The 11,901-nt window shown below is 49.3% G+C and overlaps 1 long non-coding RNA gene across 1 annotated transcript in view; it reads right to left on the reverse strand.

Moving 5' to 3' along the window:
* Window positions 1–11,564, reverse strand: part of LOC118884212 — a 28,017-nt gene extending 16,453 nt beyond the window's left edge. The window contains exon 1 of the long non-coding RNA XR_005017230.1: window positions 11,344–11,564. This is a non-coding gene — a long non-coding RNA (uncharacterized LOC118884212). The remainder of the gene's footprint in view (window positions 1–11,343) is intronic.
* Between the last annotated feature and the right edge of the window lie 337 nt (window positions 11,565–11,901).

Raw genomic sequence — 11,901 nt, forward strand, 5'->3', positions numbered from 1 at the left:
GGGAAAACAGGCCCCTTTCTGTATGGCGCTCCGGGCACCCCAGCTTTGGTGCCTGCCCCTGGGGGGGTCAAGACCCCGAGCCTCCCCGCCACGGTGGGAAGAGCTTAGCCAGCAGCCCCAGGACAAAGAACGCGCGCACGGGGGGAGGATGGGGCCCCATCTACACAACACTTCTGAACGTTCTCGAAAGGAAAATAAAATAAACAAGTGCGTGAGGTAGTGACTGAGATATTCAAACTATTTCCCTCTGAAGCGGGAGAAGTCTGTCCCCTGTCTCTCACTTCACTTTAGGCCCTTCTGGCTTTCTTGATCTTTCAGGGTTATAGCTGCTATCTCAGTGACTAGTAGAAAACTCCATTAGGCTCCTTCTGGAGGAAGGGAATTAATGACTGAAAATTTAGTGCTTTGTAAACACAGTAGGGAAAGCATTTCCCCCAGGCTCGCTGATTCCTTGGCAGGGAGGGAGGCTGGACGGGAAAGTGAATGTTTCCAGGCCGTGGAGAGGCCTCCACACCAAACACTGCCTGCTTCTCGTAAAGTCCAGCCCTACGGCACTGGGGTGCTCAAAAATCCTGAAAAAGGAATCCCAGAGAAAGCCAAAGAGCCAGGAGCCAGGGAGGAGGAGACCCGTCTGCTGAGCTGAAAAAATACCAATGGGTGAAATTTTCTAATCTAAATGCACATTTTCAGTAAAAATGTATGTCCTTGGCAAGTCCAGCTTTTGACCTGAATTAGAGAAATCAGTTGTTTACACAGCCCAAACCCGCAGACTAATTACCCTCTTTGTTCTCTTAAACGTTTAGGCCTGGCCAATGACATAAAACCCTTGGAAATAGAAAACCTCTCAGGACAAGCATTCAGAAGTAGGCATGGGAATCGGGATGGTGGTGTTACCATTGCTGGCATCCATACAGCAAGTTACTAACACTCGAGGGAGGGGAGGTCGGGGGAGAAGGCAGGGAGGGGGCACATTTGATAAAATAGCAATGTTCCAGGCCCTTTCCCAGAGAAGTTTCCTGGGCCACCAGATCTTTCTCCTTCAAAGCTGCCTTTCCCAGAGACTGGCCTTTTCCTGCCTAGTTACTTCCTCCTTGAGAAAACCACAGTAACATCATTTTAGCGAATCTTCATAACTCTGAAAGTTGGCCAGTCCCACTTGGAGACCTGGGGGATGGAACTGCCAAGGCCTGACCCAGGAGATTCATTCATTCTTCCCCAGCTTCTTGGTTTGGTTGTGTGAACTCATTTATTCTTTGAACAATAGTACTGAGTGCTTACTGTGTTCAGATTTTGGGGGACGAATCTTTGAGATTCAGGAATTGAGGCCTTCAAAGACTGTCTCATTATCTGCCATAGCAACAGCAGCCAAAAAAGTGTATTACTTTGGGGATATCTGAGTTTTCGAGTCAACCTGCCATGACTTTCTCTCTGTTTCTTCCTATGTTTCCACGGTACCAGCCAGACTCGTGAAATGATATTGCTGTGGGTCTTCTAGGCCTCGGACTCGGAATGACCCTTCCTATTATTTCAACATCATTATGAATTTAATTTAATTTGCAAAAAAGTTCAGCAATCATTTATAACAGGATTGTAAACCAATCTAAAATTTTTAAAAATGAATCTGCTACCTAAGTCCTCTGAGAAGTTAGAATATACTTTCCGAGTTTAGAAAATCAGAAAAAGTAGGCTTTGTGAATCACATACAAAAGAGAAAAGTCTAGAAGACACAACTTGGAGGTGTCCAAATCAAAGATTAAGCAAAATTAAAGATGCTGGTAAGTAAAATAAATAGCATTGGAAAATGTCACCACTCAGGTAGGCTGGCAGAGAATTTTAAAATTCTCTTTTCTTGCAAAGGAGTACAGGCAACAAATACTCAGGAGCCCTTTGACCTAACGCTGTGCCACAGAAAGAATGCATCTGATGTCCATTTTATTTTATTTGCATTTTGCTCTGTTCCACAAAGGAAGGATTTAAGGGAGTTTACAGAGGAGACACAAAATATAAGTTTAATATACACTGAAAATAGGAGCAAGTGAAAAAGGAAAGATAAGGGTGGTTGACATACAGTGGAGCCAGGAGTGAAGTGAGGAAAAAATAGAAAGTATACTGTTCAGGTTCATAGACTTCCCTCCAATGGGCCACAAGTTTGGCACTAGGAGTTAATGAAGAAAGGGAAACAGATGAGTGTTTAACATAAAAGGGATCAGTTACTTCTGAGATCACTATTTTTGGAATCAAGGAAAGGCAGGCATTTCTCCTGAGGGCCTTTCCTCGCGCATCTGTGTAATGTACTAAGCCACAACCTTAATAGCACCCTGTATCTGACCTCGCCTCAAATTTAGAACTGTGAAACTTGCTTAGGACTTCATTGTTTTCTTGGTGCATAGTCTGCTCCCACATACTACATACCTGGGCACATACTTATTCAGTTTGGATCTGTGTACTTTGGTCCAGACAATGGCATCTTCCAGAATCTGCCCTACAGATCAAGTAGGCAGAAAATATCACCAATGACTATTTTTCAATCCCCACATTGTAAGGAACGTCCCGACAACGTGAGTGTCCAAGTGGGACAAATAAGAAAATTGAGTATGACGCAAAGATCACCTGATGGGTGTGGAGTATTGGACAAGTCCCCAACCTTCAGCCTGCCGGGGGAGGGGGCGGGGCTCCGTGAGATCCAGGCACTCTTGAGACCCTTCCCAGGTCCAATCTACAGGCCACGGAGACCAGAATGGGCGGTTTGATATTTTTAAACGGTAACAAGTCTGTATACCATCCCTTAGATGCTTTCCCCCTATGGTCACATTAAATGTGTTTAATTGATGCTTCTTCATGTTAGAGTATAAATAAGCTGTTCCCTTTGATAGAAGCCTGGAGCTTTCCTTAGGAGGAGGGCACATCGGGATCAGCCTTCTCATTAAATGGCAATTAAACGACCAGTTTCCTCACCTAGTGCCCGGGCTCCCGCGCTCCCGGAGTAGGGAAGGGCGGACACGCCATCTAGTGGTCGCTCTCAGAACGTCCCCCAAGGGCGGGCTCCTGAGGCTCCCGGCGCTCTGGGATGAGAGGCCCCGGCATTCCAGAGGTTAACCTAGAGCTTGTTGGGTCTCGCGTTCTCCTTGCAGCCTGGCTAAGCCTTTCCCTGAGGGTGGTCGCAAAGGGGCCTGGGCTGATGGTAGGCAAGAAACCCGGTTAAGAAAGATGCGGCGTACCCTCCCTGCAGGGCAGCGTGCCTTTGCCGCAGGGACTTCTCCCTGACTCAGATCCCTGGTCCTTCTGCATCCCTGTGCTACGTCTCTCTGTTGCCTTCGCCGCAGAAGCCCTGGGACGCCCCTGGCTCCGCACCGCAGCTGCTTCTACCCCTTAATGCTGGCACACTTCTCCTTGTCCTCTACTGTGCAGGGTTCCCTGGGCAACTCAGGGGAGCTCGCCCTTGCCGTCTTCCGGGTCTTGGAGCTCAGGATGACCGATGACCCTTCTTACTATTTCAACATCATTATGAATTTAATAGGTTTTTGCAAAAAAAAAAGCCCCGGGAAACATTTGTAATAGAATTTCCATGAGAAAATGTATTCCATATTCCAAACAACCAGCGTGTATACAATCCAATCACAAGATAAGGGCTTCCCTTGTCTATAACTTCTCCTACCTGGCATCTCATCCCCCTAGTTCTCTTCCCCAGGTCAAGATCAGGGCCCAGGACTCTGGGACCCGGTATTCACTAAGTCAGGGGTGAGGGGCCCAGCTTGGCTTAGGCCGGGCCACTTGTAGGATTCAGATCAGATCTGCGTGGGCAAGTCAGATGGAGTGTGGGGTGGACCGGCCAGGAGCTGTGTGCAGTGCCGCCCAGAGCACGTAGCAGGCACAGAGATGCACGGCCCAGATCCCCTTCCAGAAAGGGCCTGAGGCCCAGTTACAAGGAGCCCGGCTGGCTGACAGCATCCAGCTGTCTGCTCCTCCAGGACATGCCTCGGCTTTCAAACCTGGTTCTACTCTTCTTCGGGCGGCCCAGGCCAACCTCAGAGCAAGGCTGTGGTCCAAAGGCCCAGTGTTTCTGCCCAACACGGGACTCCTTTCCTGGGCGGGCTGTGCTCCAGAATCCCTGTTGAGATGCCCCTCTTGCCTGATGGGTCCCCTCCCACAGGAGTTTCTCGGCTGCATGCTTAACTCCATCTCTGGGTCTTTCCTGGAGAACGAACCTAACAGATTGACTTACCCTATGGAAGTCAGCATCCTTGGCATTTTGGGGATCATGTTCCCCTTTTGAGAGCATGACAATAACTCTGGGGGTCTTCCCAGGAAGTGTACACACACACACTCAGTTTCACGGAGTGCAGACCTCCCAGGCCACCCCAGGGGGCTCTGAGTCAGGTTGAGAACCCCTGGTTTGAGGGAGGGTGTGGGCGCAGGAGGGGAGGGGAATGGTGAGATGGGGGTGCGGGTTGATAAGAGAGCTTCAGGCGTTTGCAGAGAAGGCTTAATTCTAATTTCTGCCTCAGATGTGACCCTCAGCCCAGCTTCCTATGAGCTCATGGACTCTGTGAGGACAGATCGGAAGCCAATTCCCTTAAGTGCTCTGCAAGGCCCTTCAGGCAAGCTGCCCAGCTTGGTCCCCTATGGCTCTGGCACAATGAGGGCTCAGAGAACAGAGCTGGTTCAGCCTTGGAGTGTCAGGGCCCGGTCGCCCATCTGGCAGGGATGGGGGTGGGCACCACGTTGTCTGGAGAGACCACCGTGTCTACCAGGCCCTGGAGAAAAGGTTCTAGGCACCTTGGAAGGCAGCATCCTTGAAGGTGGACATCACCGAACAATGTCCAGCCGGAGAGAAAGAGATGCAGCTCGGAACTTGCATCTAACAGGACCTCCTCCAGAAAGTCCCCCTGCCTGAAATAATTGGCATGGGTTTGCAGGGGGGTAGGTGTCCTCCATGAGCAGGTGGGAAAAGGAGCCAGAAAAACAGGATTCTGCAAGCTGGGCAGTGGTGCTGTAGGACTTACAAAGGCAGACGCAGAGCACTTATTATCTACCAGGCACCATTTAAGCACTGACATATAGCACCTGATTTCGTTCTCATATTAAACCTGTGTGATAGGTCCTATCATGAGTCCCATTCTGCACTCAAAGCCACTGATGCACACAGAGGTTTAGCAATCTGCTAAAGTCACACAGCTGAAAATCAGCGGAGCTCGGATTTGATCCCACACAGCGGGGGGTCTGTGTTTTTGATCTCTATCTGTGCTGGCTCTGTGCTCCACAGTGGTCAAGAAGTTGGACCTTGATGTCAAATGGCTTAGAGTACATTCCCAGCTCCCCCTCTTACAAGTTGTATGATGTCAGTAGGTTTCAGACCTCTCCATGACTCAATTTCCTCAACTGAGTGTAAAATGACATTAATCCCACCTCACAGAGATCTGTGAGGTTTAAATGAGTTAGTCCTGTAAAGGGCTTTCGCTGGCACTCAGAAAAATGCTCAAAGTGACATTGCATGTATACGAAGTCTTGGACGTATGCCTTCCACAGAACTCAAAGTGGCTTCTTCAAAGAAACTTGTGTTCCAAACCTCCCAGGCTGGCCCAGGCCAGCCCAGCCACAGAGGGCCTTGAGGTCAGGAGGCCTGGGGCAGGCACGGAGTTAAGGAAGCCAGGCGCATCTTTCCCCGCGGGTTCTTTGCTGGGCCCGGGGCCCCCGAGCGCTCCTGGTTGCCTGGAGCTCTCTATCTTCAAAGGGTTTACATCCTGGGAGCCTGCCCAGGCCCTGCTCATTCCTACCAGTGCCTGAATCAATAATGCTGTTGTTTCCCTGAGAGACGAGGGGCGTGTGGGAGAAGGCTGAGGGGACCCTGTCACCCACCCAGCTGTCTGAAGGCTGGCCTGAGCCGGGAGAGGGAGCGCCCACGTGGGTCCTGGGTCCCGCCTGCCTTCCATCAGGCCAGCCCGTGGCCTTGCACAAAGGAGCAGTTACAGGGAGCGCGGCTTGCTTTGTAAAAGGACACCCTTCTAGGGAGTTTAAAAGCCTCTGATGAATACAAATTTAATCAACGTGAAACTTTTCTACTACACGTACTTCGTGTAAAGCAATACGCACTCACATTCAGGAATACTGAACCCCAGTTCTACAGAAAAGTTCCTACAGGCAGAAAGAAGAGAGAATCCCGGTTCTAAGACAGGGGAGGTTGGGGAGAGGCGGTGGATGAGGGCGGGGCTGTGTAGGTGTAGAGCGTGGGGTGCAGGGCTGGGAAGAAAGGACGAGTTTTTGGAATGGATTTTCACCGATTAATACATTATGTGGGTGTTTGTTTAAAATCGGATATGAAATAATTAAAAACACAACGCAATTTCACTTTATAATTTGCATTCCATCAATCAGGATCCACAAATACTCAAAGGCCTTCAATGGAGGCTTTTCTTGAATGAACCTAAATTTTAATCTTTTACTTCTCATTTCAGAATTCATTACTCTTGTCTCCTTAGAGGCTTTTTTTTTCCCCCTGGCATGGCATTAAGAGCTGGAGAGTGTAGTCTCATCATATAAATGAACTTTACAAGCCACAAGTTCCTCCATTCTCACTTTAGCTGGAAGCATGAGCTACTTGCAAGGACTGCAAATAGTCATTTCACCCCTGACTTTCTTTCCCTGTATGCAGCATCAGAACTCAGGTCACTTTGGGACTTCCCTGGCAGTCCAGTGGTTAGGAATCTGTGCTTCCACTGCAGGGGGCACGGATTTGATCCCTGGGCGGGGAACTAAGATCCCAAAAGCCGTGAAGTGCAGCCAAAACAAACAAACAAAGAAACAAACAGAAACCAAACAAACAAAAAAACCTTAGGTCACTTAGCATCTTTTACAGATATAGCAATAAGAGGTGGTTTTTTTTTTTCACACAAATTTGTATAAATATATTTTTCCTAACAAATGATGCTTGATTAAATCAGTTAATTTAATTATAAGAGCACCAGAAAAGTTTATTTTTAAAAACTGCCCTAGTGACTTCCTTGGCGGTCCAGTGGTTAAGACTCCACGCTGCTCCCAATGCAGGGACCATGGGTTCGATCCCTGGTTGGGGAACTAAGATCCTGCGTGCCACATTGCATGGCCAAAAAATAAAAATTAAAAAAAAATAAAAGAGGGCTTCCCTGGTGGCGCAGTGGTTAGGAATCTGCCTGCCAATGCAGGGGACGCGGGTTCGAGCCCTGGTCTGGGAAGATCCCACATGCCGCGGAGCGGCTGAGCCCGTGAGCCACAACTACTGAGCCTGCGCCTCTGGAGCCTGTGCTCCGCAACAAGAGAGGCCGCGACAGAGAGAGGCCCGCGCACCGCGATGAAGAGTGGCCCCCGCTCTCCGCAACTGGAGAAAGCCCTCGCACAGAAACGAAGACCCAACACAGCCAAAAATAAATATAAATAAATGAATTTAAAAAAAAAAATAAAAGAATCAGCCCAACATGCTTCAAATAATTCATCCATGTGGCTCTACTCCCTGTAGATTGGATTATATAAGAGATTGCCCATTACTTCCTGCTTAAAAAGAAAAATAAAACTGCCCTATAGTTATTAGTTTCCACTTTTATTCTTTTTTGTTGGCTTTACTCAACAAATTGTAAGTGCTTATTATAGACCAAGCACTAGTCTAGCCATGGGGATATAACATTGAACAAAATAGACAAAGGTTCTGCTTTTCTGGAGCTTTGATTTTAGAATAAGCATACTTTTCAAGCGAGTGAACTAGTTTCTGAGTGTTATGGCAGTGGTGTGCGGGAGGGATAAACTGGCCAGTCCTTCATGGGGGGAGTGTCTGGGTTGAGATGGGGATGCCACGGTAGAGCCAGCCACGTAAATGTGGGGCAGTAGGCTGTCTAGGGAGCAGGACAGCAAGTGCAAAGGCAGTGAGGTAGGGATCCACTCAGAGAGTCCAAGAACAGAAGGGCCTCCTGGCTGGAGCGGAGTGAGAAGATGCCATCCGAGTGGTCAAGCAGTGCTCCGAGTGCCCCAGTGAGGTTAGGGCTTCACTGTCAATACCTTGAGAAGCTATGGTAGGTTTTTAAACTAGGAAGTGACTAGATCTGATTTGCTTATAAAGATCCTCTGCTGTCAAGGATTTGCTGCAAAATAGTGCGGGGAGAGGGGAGAAGTGGGTCGGGGTCTAGTTAAAACAAGACTGGCCATGGGGTGCTAAGTATTGAAGCTGGGTGGTGGGGTTTCGGGGGAGTATTACATTCACTTTTGTTTTGTGTGCGCTTGAAAATTGCTATAATGAAAGTTTACAGAAGAACTCTTTAGACTGCAGAAGAAACAAAAGTGGGAAAAAAGAACCCTTTAAACTTCAAACGGACAAAACCAAGCAATAGCAAAATACCTTCTCTGGCCACTCTGGTGAACAGATTATGTTGGGATGGAGGGCAGGGGACATTCAGGTAGAGGGTTTCTGCAGTGGTTCAGGCAAGCACCGTGGGGCAGGGGGAACGGAAGACATGAAGTAGGTCTGGGGCATTTTGGAGCTGGAGCCCACTGGACTTGCTCGTGGGCTGGGGGTGTGGGGAAGGGTGGGAGGCGTCAGCACAAAGGACTGTAGGGCAAGTCATTATCCCCAAATGTGCCTCTTGCCGCTAGACGGGACTGTCATCTATTGAACTGCATTAATTAGCTTATTAGTTGGAGGATGTGTATTTATCACATCTTTGAGTTTCTGTATTTTCTGGTGCTTTGACCTGTGGGCCTTGCTGTTCCTGGAGGGACTGCCCCTCCCAGGGTTACCAGTTCCTAGAAAGAAGCAGCAACTGGCCTGTGAGAACACTTTTCAAATACAAACCAACCGATCCAGAGCCCACAACCCACATCCCAGCCACCTCCCTTATCTATCGGGCTCTTACACTCGGGGCCACTAGTCCCCGGCCCTAATCACCCCAGGCCCAGGAACCAGACAACTCAGGACAGCCTGTATACCCCAGAGCCTGCTGAACTATTCCCAAAGCCAATCCCAAGCCTGTTTCCCCTGCCTTGTCCATCCCCTGCAGTGGATAAACCATAGTGAAGACTCTTCCCCATCATCCCCGCCTCCGTCTCTGGCTCCTGATTGACCTGGTGCTTCCCCGTGTGGCCCTGCTCTTGGAAACTGTGAGTCTTACTTTACAATAGCAATTGTCTCCTGATCTGCTGGCCTCGCCAAACCTGAATAGTCCTACAACTTACATTTCAAAACAGAGGGCATTGCCTGGTTCTATTCGAGGGACACCAGGAAGCCCTCCCCACCAAAATGGATGACCCTCATGATTGGCAGCCTGAAGTCCTTCCCTTTCTGTCTGCACGGATCTGTGTCTGCCACTGACCTCCTGCTTAGAGGCAAGTGTCTCAGAGTTGAGTTGTGTTGTGTTGTCGGTCCTTTATGACTTACTGGCAGGAAACCCAGTAGGACTGCTCTCTTCCAAGCACCCAATTTAAGCCATGTTGAAAAGGGGGAATTTGATGAGAGAAGAGAGAAAAAAGGACCATTTGCCAATGGAGCCCTCTTGGGGCTGATAGGCCTGGCAGGGTACTGAGGGATGCGGGCAGCCAGTGGGGCCACATTAGGGCACCGCTACCTGCTAGAGCCTTCCAGAGAAAAGCCAAGAAGAGGGATACAATGAACAAGGGAAGTGGAAGGTACCTAAAAATTCTCTCGTGCTCTTAAACAGGGCTGCACGTTACACAGTTCCAGGGGAGTTGTAGCTGTGTGGATGGTGCCCTGGAGCTTGTAGGGCACTTGGCTCTTCCAAGAGGGTACGAGAAGTGGCAGGAGGTCAAGAAGTTACGAGAGCTTTCTTTCCTACAGGCTGTGACCTGCTGCCATGGCAGGGACTCTCAGGGTCCCCTTGTGAGAGCTATTGCTGGACAAGGCTGCCCACCAAGGTTTCATCTCTCATGCCTCTGCCCAGTCCCTGTATCGCCATGGGGCCATGTGACCACCCGGCTAATGGTACTGAGTGCAAGCTGTGTGCATCACTATTGGTCAAGAGGGTGAGGTGTCCAGGTGTCTTCCCATGATCTCTTGTCTATCAAGGTGACCTGGGAGGCCAGGTGTTGAAGATGGAAGTGCCACATGATAGAAGGAGCCTTGAGTCACTCCTTGGAGGAGGACATTCATGAGTGAGAAATGAACTTTTACGGCATTCATCTGAGCTTCTGAGATTTAGGGGTTATTTGTTAAAGCAGTCGGCCTATTCTGACTACTGCCTGCTCTGAGTGGACAGAAATCTCATGGATAATTGGAGTCATAAATAATCCCCACATGATCGCTTAGCCAGTAATTAGAGCTCTGGTCTGACCAAGTCCTGTGTGGACTCAGTGAAAGAGAAGCAAATGTCTTTTTCTATCCACTCCATGATAAGGATTGTTAATGAGCATCAAAATGGCCAGGAGACTGAGAACAAAAGGCAGGAGGAATGCAAGGCCTTAAAAAAAGCACAGATCGAACAACCAAACCTGAGAACATCACTTAGCCTAATTGTAGAGGGAACTGTGAATAAGAAACAAAGTTTAACACAGTGACTGCCAAATCAGTCATCATTTATGCAGTAAACATTTAGTGACCACCTGCTATGTCCAGGCACTGTGCTGGGTGTGCCGTGGAAAATAAGTCAGACAGGGTGCCTGTCCTGAAGGAAATTATAATCTAGGTGTGGGAGATGGAGACAAAAATGAATATGTAAAAGAATAAGTGAAATAATTGTGAGTTGTATCAGGGGCTTTGAAGGACTCAAAAAAGGGATGAAACAGAACAACTGTGGGAAAGCGTAAGGGGGAGAGGGGAGAGCTCTCCCTCAGAGCCAAACAGAAGAGAAGGGTGGGTTACAGGCTGAGCAGGGTAAAGGTCAGGGCTTGGAAAGCGAGGAGGATGGAGAAGGGGAGCCAGAAGCATTCCAGGCAGGGGGGAGGGCAGCACGTGCAAAGGCCCTGAGGCTGTGGCTGTACATGCTTGAGCAGCTGAGTAAAGACCACTGTGAGACCAGGTCAGGGTGAGGGAAGGTGGCATGAAATGAGAGACAGAGAGGCTGGATTAAACAGGGCCTGGGCCGTGGTGAGAATTTTGACTTTTATTCTCATTTCAGTCTCTCACTGCTTCCTGGACTTTCTGTTTCAAAGGGCCCACCTCCTACAAACTATTAGGTAGAAAATAAACTACAAAGACCTATTGTACAACATGGAGACTACAGCCAGTATTTTATAATAACCATAAATGGAATATAACCTTTAAAAATTGTGAATCATTATATTGTACCCCTGTAACTTATATAATATTGTACATCAACCGTACTTCAATAAAGAAATAAAGAGATTAAAAAATTAATAAATAAAAGGGCCCACCTCCACCTTCATCCAGACACTCTGGAAGTTTTACAGAGAACCTCTTTCCAGCCTCTTCTGAGGGGGTGGTCATCTGCTCCAGACTGAGCGCAGCCCAGCGGGGGCTTCATTTTCTCCACCTCCTCCAACTCCGGCACCAGACGCAGGGCATGGCTTCCGGCCACGTGAAAGGCAGGACCCGTGCTTGCGGGGACCTGGACCTGGTCATCGCGGCTGGAGGTTTCCGTCCTGTCTCCGAGGGGGCCAAGTCAGCTTGTTGCTGCCAGGAAGCTTCACACCCTGTGCTTTTGGGATCAGGGGAAACACACACACACAGAGGCCCATCCTCCCAGGGCCGCGGCCTGAAGCCAGCATCAGAGGGGAGTAAGCTACAGAGGAAACTGATCAGGGAGCGCCCTGGGGGCACCGAGGGGCGGGGCTGAAACTGCCTGCCCCGCGGCGGCGGGCGTGGGCGGTGGGCGTGGTGCCGGTGAGGGGGCCCTGCCAGGGGTGGTGAGGTCAACGCCAAGGCATGCCCAGGGCTTGCCTGACACGCCCTCTGACACCAGCCGCAGTGGC

Source organism: Balaenoptera musculus, chromosome 18, assembly GCF_009873245.2.
Source record: "Balaenoptera musculus isolate JJ_BM4_2016_0621 chromosome 18, mBalMus1.pri.v3, whole genome shotgun sequence".
Taxonomy (NCBI): Eukaryota; Metazoa; Chordata; class Mammalia; order Artiodactyla; family Balaenopteridae; genus Balaenoptera; species Balaenoptera musculus.